This window comes from Narcine bancroftii, unplaced genomic scaffold (genome assembly GCF_036971445.1).
Source record: "Narcine bancroftii isolate sNarBan1 unplaced genomic scaffold, sNarBan1.hap1 Scaffold_149, whole genome shotgun sequence".
NCBI lineage: Eukaryota > Metazoa > Chordata > Chondrichthyes > Torpediniformes > Narcinidae > Narcine > Narcine bancroftii.
The window spans coordinates 6242421-6257148 of NW_027211884.1; the positions used below are offsets into that span (position 1 = coordinate 6242421).

The 14728-nt window shown below is 51.2% G+C and overlaps 1 long non-coding RNA gene across 1 annotated transcript in view; it reads left to right on the forward strand.

Annotated features, from left to right (window-relative positions):
• The window catches only part of LOC138750439 (uncharacterized), a 91565-nt gene that overhangs the window by 11364 nt on the left and 65473 nt on the right, over positions 1-14728 (forward strand). Inside the window, exon 2 of the long non-coding RNA XR_011349340.1 lies at positions 232-360. This is a non-coding gene — a long non-coding RNA (uncharacterized lncRNA). The remainder of the gene's footprint in view (positions 1-231; positions 361-14728) is intronic.

A 14728-nucleotide genomic window follows, 5' to 3' on the forward strand; every position in this document is an offset into this window, starting at 1 on the left:
TTAAACAGATCACACAGCGGTTCACTGCCTGTCTTGCTAGGATATAGACTCCTCTGCAGGCATAAGTTTGTAAGAATGCATCACACAGTGCTTGCACTCCCCAGTGGGAGCATGAGTGCAGTTCCCCTAGTATCTGCTGGGTGATTTCTTTATTTAACAATTGTCTTCCATCGGGGAGCCACCATTTTCCGTCTTCTTTGCTCCCATCTTTTCCATTTTTTTCTTCTTCAGGGAGGGAAAAGATAGGACCTTCTTCAGCCCTTCTCTGAGAGGGATCAGAGCCATCAGGTGGATGTACTTTTCCTGATTGTGCCGCTTGTCGGGCCAGTTCATCAGCCATCCGATTTCCTCGTGCTTTTGGTGAGTTCCCCTTCTGATGACCTGGTACATGTACTGTGGCAATTCTTTCTGGTTTGATTAATGCTTCCAAAGTCTTTTCAGTTAGTTGCTCATGAGCCAGTTCTTTTCATCTTGTTGTTATCATCCCTCGTTCTTTCCAAATTTTCCTAAATGTGTGTACCACTCCAAATGCATATTTCAAATCTGTACATATGTACCTTCCTGCCCTCCCAACAGTCCCCACAAGTCCCCAGAGTTCCCCATCAGTTCCCTATCTGTTCTAAACTGTTTCCCACTGTTTGTCACCTATTCCACACCTGTTCTCCATTGTTCTGCCTGCTTTTTCCCACCAGTTCCCCACTTTTCACTACTGTTCACCATGGTCCCCCACTGTTCCCCTCATTTCCCAATCTGTTCCCCACTTTTCTCCACTGTTCTCCCATTCTCCACAGTTCGCTATCCGTTCCCCACTGCTCCCCACTATTCCCCTCTGTTGCCCACTGTTCCGCAGAGATCTCCACTGTTCCCCATCCCTTCCTTCCATTCCTCAATTTTCCCCACTTCTGCCCTCCATAGTACAGTTCCCCACCTTTTTTACATGTTCCCCACTGTTTCCCATTGTTCCCCACCTGTCACACACTTTTTACCACTGTTCCCCACATTCTCCAATGTTCGCCAAATGTTCCCCACTGGTCTCCACTGTTACTCTCTGTTCCCCACTGTTACTCATTCATCCCCACTGTTCCCCACTGTTCTGCCGTTTTGCCCAATTCTCCACTTTTTTCTAATCTGTTCCCCCTGCTCCTTTGGCTCCCCTCTGTTCTGCAGTGTTCCCCACGCTTCCCACTTTTTCCAATCCATATCCCCTGCTCCCTTTGGTTCCACTCTATTGTGCAGTGCTCCCCACGATTCCCCACTTTTTCCAACCTGTACACCATGCTCCCTTTGGTTCCCCTCTGTCCTGCAGTGTTCCCCATGGTTCCCCACTTTTTCCAATATTTTCCCCCTGCTCCCTTTGGTTCCCCACTCTTCTGCATTTTTCCACACGGTTCCCCACTTCTTCCAATCCATTTCCCCTGCTCCCTTTGTTTACCCACTGTTCTGCCTTTTTCCACTCCGTTCCCCACTTTTTCAATCCGTTCCCCCTGCTCCCTTTGGTTCCCCACTGTTCTGCAGTGTTCCCCATGGTTCCCCACATTTTCCAATCTGTTTCCCCTGCTGCCTTTGGTTCCCCTCTGTTCTGCAGTTTCCCCACGGTTCTCCACATTTTTTCCAATCTGTTCCCCCTGCTCCCTTTGGTTCCCCTCTGTCCTGCAGTGTTCTCCATTGTTCCCCTCTTTTTCCAATCCGTTACCCCTGCTCCCTTTGGTTCCCCTCTGTTCTGCAGTGATCCCCACGGTTCCCCACTTTTTCCAACCCGTTCCCCCTGCTCCCTTTGGTTCCCCTCTTTCCTGCAGTGTTCCCCATGGTTCCCCACTTTTTCCAATCCGTTCCTCCTATTCCTTTGGTTCAGCTCTGTTCTGCAGTGTTTCCCACAGTTCCCCACTTTTTCCAATCTGTTCCCCCTGCTCCCTTTGGTTTCACTCTGTTCTGGAGTGTTCCCCACGCTTCCCCACTTTTTCCAATCCATTTCCCCTGCTCCCTTTGGTTCCAATCTATTGTGCAGTGCTCCTCACGATTCCCCACTTTTTCCAATCTGTTCCGCGTGCTCCCTTTGGTTCCCCTCTTTCCTGCAGTGTACCCCACGATTCCCCACTTTTTCCAATCCGTTCCCACTGCTCCCTTTGGTTCCCCACTCTTCTGCATTTTTCCACAGGGTTCCCCACTTTTTACAATCTGTTCCCCCTGCTCCCTTTGTTTCCCCACTCTTCTGCATTTTTCCACACTGTTCTCCACTTTTTCAAATCTGTTTCCCCTGCTTCCTTTGGTTCCCCACTGTTCTGCAGTTTTCCACAATTCTCCACTTTTTTCTAATCTGTCCCCCCTTCTCCTTTGGCTCCCCTCTGTTCTGCAGTGTTCCCCACGGTTCTCCACTTTTTCCAGTCTGTTCCCCCTGCACCCTTTGGTTGCCCTCTGTTCTGGAGTGTTCCCCACGCTTCCCACTTTTTCCAATCCATTTCCCCTGCTCCCTTTGGTTCCACTCTATTGTGCAGTGCTCCCCACGATTCCCCACTTTTTCCAACCTGTACACCATGCTCCCTTTGGTTCCCCTCTGTCCTGCAGTGTTCCCCACGGTTATTCACTTTTTCCAACCCGTTCCCCCGGCTCCCTTTGGTTCCCCTCTGTTCTGCATTGTTCCCCACGGTTCCCCACATTTCTGAGCAGTTCCCCCTGCTCCCTTTGGTTCCGCTCTGTTCTGCATTGTTCCCCACGGTTCTCCACATTTTTTCTAATCTGTTCCTATGCTCCCTTTGGTTCATCTCTGTTCTGCAGTTTCCCCATGGTTCTCCACATTTTTTCCAATCTGTTCCCCCTGCTCCCTTTGGTTCCCCTCTGTTCTGCAATGTTTCCCACGATTCCACACCTTTTACAACCTGTACCGCCTGCTCCCTTTGGTTCCCCTCTGTCCTGCATTTCTCTTCACGGTTCCCCAGTTTTTCAGATCCGTTCCCCCTGCTCCCTTTCGTTCCCCTCTGTCCTGCATTTTTCCCCACGGTTCCCCACTTCACCAATCCATTCCCCCTGCTCCCTTTGGTTCCCCTCTGTTCTGCATTTTTCCACACGGTTCCCCACTTCTTACAATCCGTTTCCCCTGCTCCCTTTGTTTACCCACTGTTCTGCATTTTTCCACTCTGTTCCCCACTTTTTTCAATCCGTTCCCCCTGCTCCCTTTGGTTCCCCACTGTTCTGCAGTGTTCCCCATGGTTCCCCACTTTTTCCAATCCGTTTCCCCTGCTCCCTTTTGTTCCCCTCTGTTCTGCATTGTTCCCCACGGTTTCCCACATTTCCGAGCTGTTCCCCCTGCACCCTTTGGTTCCCCTCTGTTCTGCAGTGTTCCCCAAGGTTCCCCACTTTTTCCAACTTTTACCCCCTGCTCCCTTTGGTTCCCCTCTTTCCTGCAGTGTTCCCCATGGTTCCCCATTTTTTCCAATCCGTTCCTCCTATTCCTTTGGTTCAGCTCTGTTCTGCAGTGTTTCCCACGGTTCCCCACTTTTTCCAATCCATTTCCCCTGCTCCCTTTGGTTCCAATCTATTGTGCAGTGCTCCTCACGATTCCCCACTTTTTCCAATCTGTTCCGCGTGCTCCCTTTGGTTCCCCTCTGTCCTGCAGTTTTCCCCACGATTCCCCACTTTTTCCATTCCGTTCCCCCTGCTCCCTTTGGTTCCCCACTCTATTGCATTTTTCCACAGGGTTCCCCACTTTTTACAATCTGTTCCCCCTGCTCCCTTTGTTTCCCCAATCTTCTGCATTTTTCCACACTGTTCTCCACTTTTTCAAATCTGTTTCCCCTGCTTCCTTTGGTTCCCCACTGTACTGCAGTTTTCCACAATTCTCCACTTTTTTCTAATCTGTCCCCCCTTCTCCTTTGGCTCCCCTCTGTTCTGCTGTTTTCCCCACGGTTCTCCACATTTTTTCCAATCTGTTCCACCTGCTCCCTTTGGTTCTCCTGTGTTCTGCAGTTTTCCCTACGCTTCCCCACTTTTTCCAATCCGTTCCCCCTGCTCCCTTTGGTTCCTCTCTATATGCATTGTTCCCCACGATTCTCCACTTTTTTTCTATTCTGTACCCCCTGCTCCCTCTGGTTCCCCTCTGCCCTGCAGTGTTCCCCATGGTTCCCCACTTTTTCCATTCCGTTCCCCCTACTTCCTTTGGTTCACCTCTGTTCTGCAGTTTCCCCATGGTTCTCCACATTTTTTCCAATCTGTTCCCCCTGCTCCCTTTGGTTCCCCTCTGTCCTGCAGTGTTCCCCACTGTTCCCCACTTTTTACAATCCGTTCCAGCTGCTCCCTTTCGTTCCCCTCTGTCCTGCATTTTTCATCACGGTTCCCCACTTTTTCAGATCTGTTCCCCCTGCTCCCTTTCGTTCCCGTCTGTCCTGCATTTTTCCCCACGGTTCCCCACTTCACCAATCCATTCCCCCTGCTCCCTTTGGTTCCCCTCTGTTCTGCATTTTTCCACACGGTTCCCCACTTCTTACAATCCGTTTCCCCAGCTCCCTTTGTTTACCCACTGTTCTAAATTTTTCCACTCTGTTCTCCACTTTTTTTAATCAGTTCCCCCTGCTCCCTTTGATTCCCCACTGTTCTGCAGTGTTCCCCATGGTTCCCCACTTTTTCCAATCCGTTTCCCCTGCTCCCTTTTGTTCCCCTCTGTTCTGCAGTGTTCCCCACAGTTCCCCACTTTTTCCAATCCGTTCCCCCTGCTCCCTTTTGTTCCACTCTGTTCTGCAGTTTTCCCCACAGTACCCCACTTTTTGCAATCCGCTCCCCCTGCCTCCTTTGATTCCTCTCTGTTCTGCAGTGTTCCCCACGCTTCCCACTTTTTCCAATCCATATCCCCTGCTCCCTTTGGTTCCACTCTATTGTGCAGTGCTCCCCACGATTCCCCACTTTTTCCAAACTGTACACCATGCTCCCTTTGGTTCCCCTCTGTCCTGCAGTGTTCCCCATGGTTCCCCACTTTTAGCAATATTTTCCCCCTGCTCCCTTTGGTTCCCCACTCTTCTGCATTTTTCCACACGGTTCCCCACTTCTTCCAATCCGTTTCCCCTACTCCCTTTGTTTACCCACTGTTCTGCATTTTTCCACTCCGTTCCCCACTTTTTTCAATCCGTTCCCCCTGCTCCCTTTGGTTCCCCACTGTTCTGCAGTGTTCCCCATGGTTCCCCACATTTTCCAATCTGTTTCCCCTGCTGCCTTTGGTTCCCCTCTGTTCTGCAGTTTCCCCACGGTTCTCCACATTTTTTCCAATCTGTTCCCCCTGCTCCCTTTGGTTCCCCTCTGTCTTGCAGTGTTCTCCATTGTTCCCCTCTTTTTCCAATCCGTTACCCCTGCTCCCTTTGGTTCCCCTCTGTTCTGCAGTGATCCTCACGGTTCCCCAGTTTTCCCAACCCGTTCCCCCGGCTCACTTTGGTTCCCCTCGGTTCTGCATTGTTCCCCACAGTTCCCCACATTTCCGAGCTGTTCCCCCTGCTCCCTTTGGTTCCGATCTGTTCTGCATTGTTCCCCACGGTTCTCCACATTTTTTCTAATCTGTTCCCATGCTCCCTTTGGTTCACCTCTGTTCTGCAGTTTCCCCATGGTTCTCCACATTTTTTCCAATCTGTTCCCCCTGCTCCCTTTCGTTCCCATCTGTCCTGCAGTGTTCCCCATGGGCCTCACTATTTACAATCCGTTCCTGCTGCTCCCTTGTTTCCCCTCTGTCCTGCAGTGTTCTCCACCGTTCCCTACTTTTTTCAATCCGTTCCCCCTGCTCCCTTTGGTTCCCCTCTGTACTGCAGTGTTCCCCACGGTTCCCCACTTATTCCAATCCGTTTTCCCTGCTCCCTTTGTTAACCCACTGTTCTGCATTTTTCCACACCGTTCCCCACTTTTTTCACTCTGTTCCCCCTGCTCCTTTTGGTTCTCCACTGTTCTGCAGTATTTCCCACGGTACCCCACTTTTTCCAATCTCTTCTGCCAGCTCCTTTGGTTTCCCTCTGTTCTGCAGTGTTCCCAACATTTCACCACTTTTACCAATCTGTTCCCTCTTCTCCATTTGGTTCCCCTCTGTCCTGCAGTGTTCCCCATGTTTCCCCACTTTTTCCAATCTGTTCCCCCTGCTCCCTTTCATTCCCCTCTGTCCTGCATTTTTCATCACGTTTCCCCACTTTTTCAGATCCGTTCCCCCTGCTCCCTTTCGTTCCCCTCTGTCCTGCATTTTTCTCCACGGTTCCCCACTTCAACAATCCATTCCCCCTGCTCCCTTTGGTTCCCCTCTGTTCTGCATTTTTCCACACGGTTCCCCACTTCTTACAACCCGTTACCCCTGCTCCCTTTGTTTACCCACTGTTCTGCATTTTTCCACTCTGTTCCCCACTTTTTTCAATCCGTTACCCCTGCTACCTTTGGTTCCCCACTGTTCTGCAGTGTTCCCCATGGTTCCCCACTTTTTCCAATCCGTTTCCCCTGCTCCCTTTTGTTACCCTCTGTTCTGCAGTGTTCCCCACAGTTCCCCACTTTTTCCTATCTGTTCCCCCTGCTCCCTTTTGTTCCACTCTGTTCTGCATTGTTCCCCACGGTTTCCCACATTTCCGAGCTGTTCCCCCTGCACCCTTTGGTTCCCCTCTGTTCTGCAGTGTTCCCCAAGGTTCCCCACTTTTTCCAACTTTTACCCCCTGCTCCCTTTGGTTCCCCTCTTTCCTGCAGTGTTCCCCATGGTTCCCCATTTTTTCCAATCCGTTCCTCCTATTCCTTTGGTTCAGCTCTGTTCTGCAGAGTTTCCCACGGTTCCCCACATTTTCCAATCTGTTCCCCCTGCTCCCTTTGGTTCCACTCTGTTCTGGAGTGTTCCCCACGCTTCCCCAATTATTCCAATCCATTTCCCCTGCTCCCTTTGGTTCCAATCTATTGTGCAGTGCTCCTCACGATTCCCCACTTTTTCCAATCTGTTCCCCGTGCTCCCTTTGGTTCCCCTCTGTCCTGCAGTGTTCCCCACGATTCCCCACTTTTTCCAATCCGTTCCCCCTGCTCCCTTTGGTTCCCCACTCTTTTGCATTTTTCCACAGGGTTCCCCACTTTTTACAATCTGTTCCCCCTGCCCCCTTTATTTCCCCACTCTTCTGCATTTTTCCACACTGTTTTCCACTTTTTCAAATCTGTTTCCCCTGCTCCCTTTGGTTCCCCACTGTTCTGCAGTTTTCCCAATTCTCCACTTTTTCCAATCCGTTCCCCCTGCTCCCTTTGGTTCCTCTCTATATGCAGTGTTCCCCACGATTCTCCACTTTTTTTCCATTCTGTACCCCCTGCTCCCTCTGGTTCCCCTCTGCCCTGCAGTGTTCCCCATGGTTCCCCACTTTTTCCATTCCGTTCCCCCTACTTCCTTTGGTTCACCTCTGTTCTGCAGTGTTCCCCACGGTTCTCCACTTTTTACAGTCTGTTCCCCCTGCACCCTTTGGTTGCCCTCTGTTCTGGAGTGTTCCCCACGCTTCCCACTTTTTCCAATCCATTTCCCCTGCTCCCTTTGGTTCCACTCTATTGTGCAGTGCTCCCCACGATTCCCCACTTTTTCCAACCTGTACACCATGCTCCCTTTGGTTCCCCTCTGTCCTGCAGTGTTCCCCACGGTTATTCACTTTTTCCAACCCGTTCCCCCGGCTCCCTTTGGTTCCCCTCTGTTCTGCATTGTTCCCCACGGTTCCCCACATTTCTGAGCAGTTCCCCCTGCTCCCTTTGGTTCATCTCTGTTCTGCATTGTTCCCCACGGTTCTCCACATTTTTTCTAATCTGTTCCTATGCTTCCTTTGGTTCATCTCTGTTCTGCAGTTTCCCCATGGTTCTCCACATTTTTTCCAATCTGTTCCCCCTGCTCCCTTTGGTTCCCCTCTGTTCTGCAATGTTTCCCACGATTCCACACCTTTTACAACCTGTACCGCCTGCTCCCTTTGGTTCCCCTCTGTCCTGCATTTTTCTTCACGGTTCCCCACTTTTTCAGATCCGTTCCCCCTGCTCCCTTTCGTTCCCCTCTGTCCTGCATTTTTCCCCACGGTTCCCCACTTCACCAATCCATTCCCCCTGCTCCCTTTGGTTCCCCTCTGTTCTGCATTTTTCCACACGGTTCCCCACTTCTTACAATCCGTTTCCCCTGCTCCCTTTGTTTACCCACTGTTCTGCATTTTTCCACTCTGTTCCCCACTTTTTTCAATCCGTTACCCCTGCTACCTTTGGTTCCCCACTGTTCTGCAGTGTTCCCCATGGTTCCCCACTTTTTCCAATCCGTTTCCCCTGCTCCCTTTTGTTACCCTCTGTTCTGCAGTGTTCCCCACAGTTCCCCACTTTTTCCTATCTGTTCCCCCTGCTCCCTTTTGTTCCACTTTGTTCTGCATTGTTCCCCACGGTTTCCCACATTTCCGAGCTGTTCCCCCTGCACCCTTTGGTTCTCCTCTGTTCTGCAGTGTTCCCCAAGGTTCCCCACTTTTTCCAACTTTTACCCCCTGCTCCCTTTGGTTCCCCTCTTTCCTGCAGTGTTCCCCATGGTTCCCCATTTTTTCCAATCCGTTCCTCCTATTCCTTTGGTTCAGCTCTGTTCTGCAGTGTTTCCCACGGTTCCCCACTTTTTCCAATCCATTTCCCCTGCTCCCTTTGGTTCCAATCTATTGTGCAGTGCTCCTCACGATTCCCCACTTTTTCCAATCTGTTCCGCGTGCTCCCTTTGGTTCCCCTCTGTCCTGCAGTTTTCCCCACGATTCCCCACTTTTTCCATTCCGTTCCCCCTGCTCCCTTTGGTTCCCCACTCTATTGCATTTTTCCACAGGGTTCCCCACTTTTTACAATCTGTTCCCCCTGCTCCCTTTGTTTCCCCACTCTTCTGCATTTTTCCACACTGTTCTCCACTTTTTCAAATCTGTTTCCCCTGCTTCCTTTGGTTCCCCACTGTACTGCAGTTTTCCACAATTCTCCACTTTTTTCTAATCTGTCCCCCCTTCTCCTTTGGCTCCCCTCTGTTCTGCTGTTTTCCCCACGGTTCTCCACATTTTTTCCAATCTGTTCCACCTGCTCCCTTTGGTTCTCCTGTGTTCTGCAGTTTTCCCTACGCTTCCCCACTTTTTCCAACCCGTTCCCCCGGCTACCTTTGGTTCCCCTCTGTTCTGCATTGTTCCCCACGGTTCCCCACATTTCTGAGCAGTTCCCCCTGCTCCCTTTGGTTCCGCTCTGTTCTGCATTGTTCCCCACGGTTCTCCACATTTTTTCTAATCTGTTCCTATGCTCCCTTTGGGTCATCTCTGTTCTGCAGTTTCCCCATGGTTCTCCACATTTTTTCCAATCTGTTCCCCCTGCTCCCTTTGGTTCCCCTCTGTTCTGCAGTGTTTCCCACGATTCCACACCTTTTCCAACCTGTACCGCCTGCTCCCTTTGGTACCCCTCTGTCCTGCAGTGTTCCCCACGGTTCCCCACTTTTTACAATCCGTTCCAGCTGCTCCCTTTGGTTCCCCTCTGTCCTGCATTTTTCATCACGGTTCCCCACTTTTTCAGATCCGTTCCCCCTGCTCCCTTTCGTTCCCCTCTGTCCTGCATTTTTCCCCACGGTTCCCCACTTCACCAATCCATTCTGCAATGGATTCAATGGATTCAGTTCTGCAATGTTGCCCACGTTTCACCACATTTTTTCTAATCTTTTCCCATGCTCCCTTTGGTTCCCCTCTGTTCTGCATTTTTCCACACGGTTCCCCACTTCTTACAATCCGTTTCCCCTGCTCCCTTTGTTTACCCACTGTTCTGCATTTTTCCACTCTGTTCCCCACTTTTTTCAATACGTTCCCCCTGCTCCCTTTGGTTCCCCACTGTTCTGCAGTGTTCCCCATGGTTCCCCACTTTTTCCAATCCGTTTCCCCTGCTCCCTTTTGTTCCCCTCTGTTCTGCAGTTTTCCCCACAGTACCCCACTTTTTGCAATCCGCTCCCCCTACCTCCTTTGATTCCTCTCTGTTCTGCAGGGTTCCCCACGCTTCCCACTTTTTCCAATCCATATCCCCTGCTCCCTTTGGTTCCACTCTATTGTGCAGTGTTCCCCATGGGCCCAATTTTAACAATCCGTTCCTCCTGCTCCCTTTGGTTCCCCTCTGTCCTGCAGTTTCCCCACGGCTCTCCACATTTTTTCCAATCTGTTCCCCCTGCTCCCTTTGGTTCCCCTTTGTTCTGCCGTGTTCCACACGATTCTCCACATTTTTTACATTCTGTACCCCCTGCTCTCTCTGGTTCCCCTCTGCCCTGCAGTGTTCCCCATGGTTCCCCACTTTTTCCATTCCGTTCCCCCTACTTCCTTTGGTTCACCTCTGTTCTGCAGTGTTCCCCACGGTTCCCCACTTTTTCCAATCTGTTCCCCCTGCTCCCTTTCGTTCCTCTCTGTTTTGGAGTGTTCCCCACGCTTCCCCACTTTTTCCAATCCATTTCCCCTGCTCGCTTTGGCTCCCCTCTGTCCTGCAGTGTTCCCCACTATTTCCCACTTTTTCCAACCTGTACCCCCTGCTCACTTTGGTTCCCTTCTGTTCTTCAGTTTCCCCACGGTTCTCCACATTTTTTCCAATCAGTTCCCCCTGCTCCCTTTGGTTCCCCTCTGTCCTGCAGTGTTCCCCGACGATTCCCCACTTTTTCCAATCCATTCCCCCTTCTCCCTTTGGTTCGCCTCTGTTCTGCAGTGTTCCTCACGGTTCCCCACTTTTTCCACTCTGTTCCCCCTGCTCCCTTTCGTTCCTCTCTGTTTTGGAGTGTTCCCCACGCTTCCCCACTTTTTCCAATCCATTTCTACTGCTCCCTTTGGCTCCCCTCTGTCCTGCAGTGTTCCCCACTATTTCCAACCTGTACCCCCTGCTCACTTTGGTTCCCTTCTGTTCTTCAGTTTCCCCACGGTTCTCCACATTTTTTCCAATCTGTTTCCCCTGCTCCCTTTGGTTCCCCTCTGTCCTGCAGTGTTCCCCACGATTCCCCACTTTTTCCAATCCATTTCCCCTTCTCCCTTTGGTTCGCCTCTGTTCTGCAGTGTTTTCCACAGTTCTCCACCTTTTCCAATCCGTTCCCCCTGCTCCCTTTGGTTCCGCACTCTTCTGCATTTTTCCACACGGTTCCCCACTTCTTCCAATCCATTTCCCCTGCTCCCTTTGGTTCCCCTCTGTTCTGCATTGTTCCCCACGGTTTCCCACATTTTCGAGCTGTTCCCGGCACCCTTTGGTTCTGATCAGTTCTGCAATGTTGCCCACGTTTCACCACATTTTTTCTAATCTTTTCCCATGCTCCCTTTGGTTCACCTCTGTTCTGCAGTGTTCCCCACAGTTCTCCACCTTTTCCAACACATTCACCCGGCTCTCTTTGGTTTCCCACTGTTTTGCAGTGTTATCCACGGTTTCCCAATTTTTCCAATCTGTTCCCCCTTCTTCCCTTGGGTCACCTCTGTTCTGCAGTGTTCCCTACTGTTCCCCAATTTTTCCAATCCTTTCCCCCTGCTCCCTTTGGTTCCCCACTGATCTGCAGAACTCCCCACGATTCCCCACTTTTTCCAATCTGTTCCCCCTGCTCCCTTTGGTTCCCCACTGTTCTGCATTGTTCCACACGGTTTCCCACTTTTCCGAGCTGTTCCCCCTGCCTCCTTTGGTTCCGCAGTGTTCCCCACGGTTCTCCACATTTTTTCCAATCTGTTCCCCCTGTTCCCTTTGGTTCCCCTCTGTTCTGCAGAGTTCCCCACGCATCCCCACTTTTTCCAACTTTTACCCCCTGCTCCCTTTGGTTCCCCTCTGTCCTGCAGTGTTCCCCATGGGAACAATTTTTTAAATCCGTTCCCCCTGCTCCCTTTGGTTCCCCTTTGTTCTGCATTTTTCCACACGGTTCCCCACTTCTTACAATCCGTTTCCCCTGCTCCCTTTGTTTATCCACTGTTCTGCATTTTTCCACTCTGTTCCCCACTTTTTTCAATACATTCCCCCTGCTCCCTTTGGTTCCCCACTGTTCTGCAGTGTTCCCCATGGTTCCCCACTTTTTCCAATCCGTTTCCCCTGCTCCCTTTTGTTCCCCTCTGTTCTGCAGTTTTCCCCACAGTACCCCACTTTTTGCAATCCGCTCCCCCTACCTCCTTTGATTCCTCTCTGTTCTGCAGGGTTCCCCACGCTTCCCACTTTTTCCAATCCATATCCCCTGCTCCCTTTGGTTCCACTCTATTGTGCAGTGTTCCCCATGGGCCCAATTTTAACAATCCGTTCCTCCTGCTCCCTTTGGTTCCCCTCTGTCCTGCAGTTTCCCCACGGCTCTCCACATTTTTTCCAATCTGTTTCCCCTGCTCCCTTTTGTTCCCCTCTGTTCTGCATTGTTCCCCACGGTTTCCCACATTTCCGAGCTGTTCCCCCTGCACCCTTTGGTTTCCCTCTGTTCTGCAGTGTTCCCCAAGGTTCCCCACTTTTTCCAACTTTTACCCCCTGCTCCCTTTGGTTCCCCTCTTTCCTGCAGTGTTCCCCATGGTTCCCCATTTTTTCCAATCCGTTCCTCCTATTCCTTTGGTTCAGCTCTGTTCTGCAGTGTTTCCCACGGTTCCCCACTTTTTCCAATCCATTTCCCCTGCTCCCTTTGGTTCCAATCTATTGTGCAGTGCTCCTCACGATTCCCCACTTTTTCCAATCTGTTCCGCGTGCTCCCTTTGGTTCCCCTCTGTCCTGCAGTTTTCCCCACGATTCCCCACTTTTTCCATTCCGTTCCCCCTGCTCCCTTTGGTTCCCCACTCTATTGCATTTTTCCACAGGGTTCCCCACTTTTTACAATCTGTTCCCCCTGCTCCCTTTGTTTCCCCACTCTTCTGCATTTTTCCACACTGTTCTCCACTTTTTCAAATCTGTTTCCCCTGCTTCCTTTGGTTCCCCACTGTACTGCAGTTTTCCACAATTCTCCACTTTTTTCTAATCTGTCCCCCCTTCTCCTTTGGCTCCCCTCTGTTCTGCTGTTTTCCCCACGGTTCTCCACATTTTTTCCAATCTGTTCCACCTGCTCCCTTTGGTGCTCCTGTGTTCTGCAGTTTTCCCTACGCTTCCCCACTTTTTCCAACCCGTTCCCCCGGCTACCTTTGGTTCCCCTCTGTTCTGCATTGTTCCCCACGGTTCCCCACATTTCTGAGCAGTTCCCCCTGCTCCCTTTGGTTCCGCTCTGTTCTGCATTGTTCCCCACGGTTCTCCACATTTTTTCTAATCTGTTCCTATGCTCCCTTTGGGTCATCTCTGTTCTGCAGTTTCCCCATGGTTCTCCACATTTTTTCCAATCTGTTCCCCCTGCTCCCTTTGGTTCCCCTCTGTTCTGCAGTGTTTCCCACGATTCCACACCTTTTCCAACCTGTACCGCCTGCTCCCTTTGGTACCCCTCTGTCCTGCAGTGTTCCCCACGGTTCCCCACTTTTTACAATCCGTTCCAGCTGCTCCCTTTGGTTCCCCTCTGTCCTGCATTTTTCATCACGGTTCCCCACTTTTTCAGATCCGTTCCCCCTGCTCCCTTTCGTTCCCCTCTGTCCTGCATTTTTCCCCACGGTTCCCCACTTCACCAATCCATTCCCCCTGCTCCCTTTGGTTCCCCTCTGTTCTGCATTTTTCCACACGGTTCCCCACTTCTTACAATCCGTTTCCCCTGCTCCCTTTGTTTACCCACTGTTCTGCATTTTTCCACTCTGTTCCCCACTTTTTTCAATACGTTCCCCCTGCTCCCTTTGGTTCCCCACTGTTCTGCAGTGTTCCCCATGGTTCCCCACTTTTTCCAATCCGTTTCCCCTGCTCCCTTTTGTTCCCCTCTGTTCTGCAGTTTTCCCCACAGTACCCCACTTTTTGCAATCCGCTCCCCCTACCTCCTTTGATTCCTCTCTGTTCTGCAGGGTTCCCCACGCTTCCCACTTTTTCCAATCCATATCCCCTGCTCCCTTTGGTTCCACTCTATTGTGCAGTGTTCCCCATGGGCCCAATTTTAACAATCCGTTCCTCCTGCTCCCTTTGGTTCCCCTCTGTCCTGCAGTTTCCCCACGGCTCTCCACATTTTTTCCAATCTGTTCCCCCTGCTCCCTTTGGTTCCCCTTTGTTCTGCCGTGTTCCACACGATTCTCCACATTTTTTACATTCTGTACCCCCTGCTCTCTCTGGTTCCCCTCTGCCCTGCAGTGTTCCCCATGGTTCCCCACTTTTTCCATTCCGTTCCCCCTACTTCCTTTGGTTCACCTCTGTTCTGCAGTGTTCCCCACGGTTCCCCACTTTTTCCAATCTGTTCCCCCTGCTCCCTTTCGTTCCTCTCTGTTTTGGAGTGTTCCCCACGCTTCCCCACTTTTTCCAATCCATTTCCCCTGCTCGCTTTGGCTCCCCTCTGTCCTGCAGTGTTCCCCACTATTTCCCACTTTTTCCAACCTGTACCCCCTGCTCACTTTGGTTCCCTTCTGTTCTTCAGTTTCCCCACGGTTCTCCACATTTTTTCCAATCAGTTCCCCCTGCTCCCTTTGGTTCCCCTCTGTCCTGCAGTGTTCCCCGACGATTCCCCACTTTTTCCAATCCATTCCCCCTTCTCCCTTTGGTTCGCCTCTGTTCTGCAGTGTTCCTCACGGTTCCCCACTTTTTCCACTCTGTTCCCCCTGCTCCCTTTCGTTCCTCTCTGTTTTGGAGTGTTCCCCACGCTTCCCCACTTTTTCCAATCCATTTCTACTGCTCCCTTTGGCTCCCCTCTGTCCTGCAGTGTTCCCCACTATTTCCAACC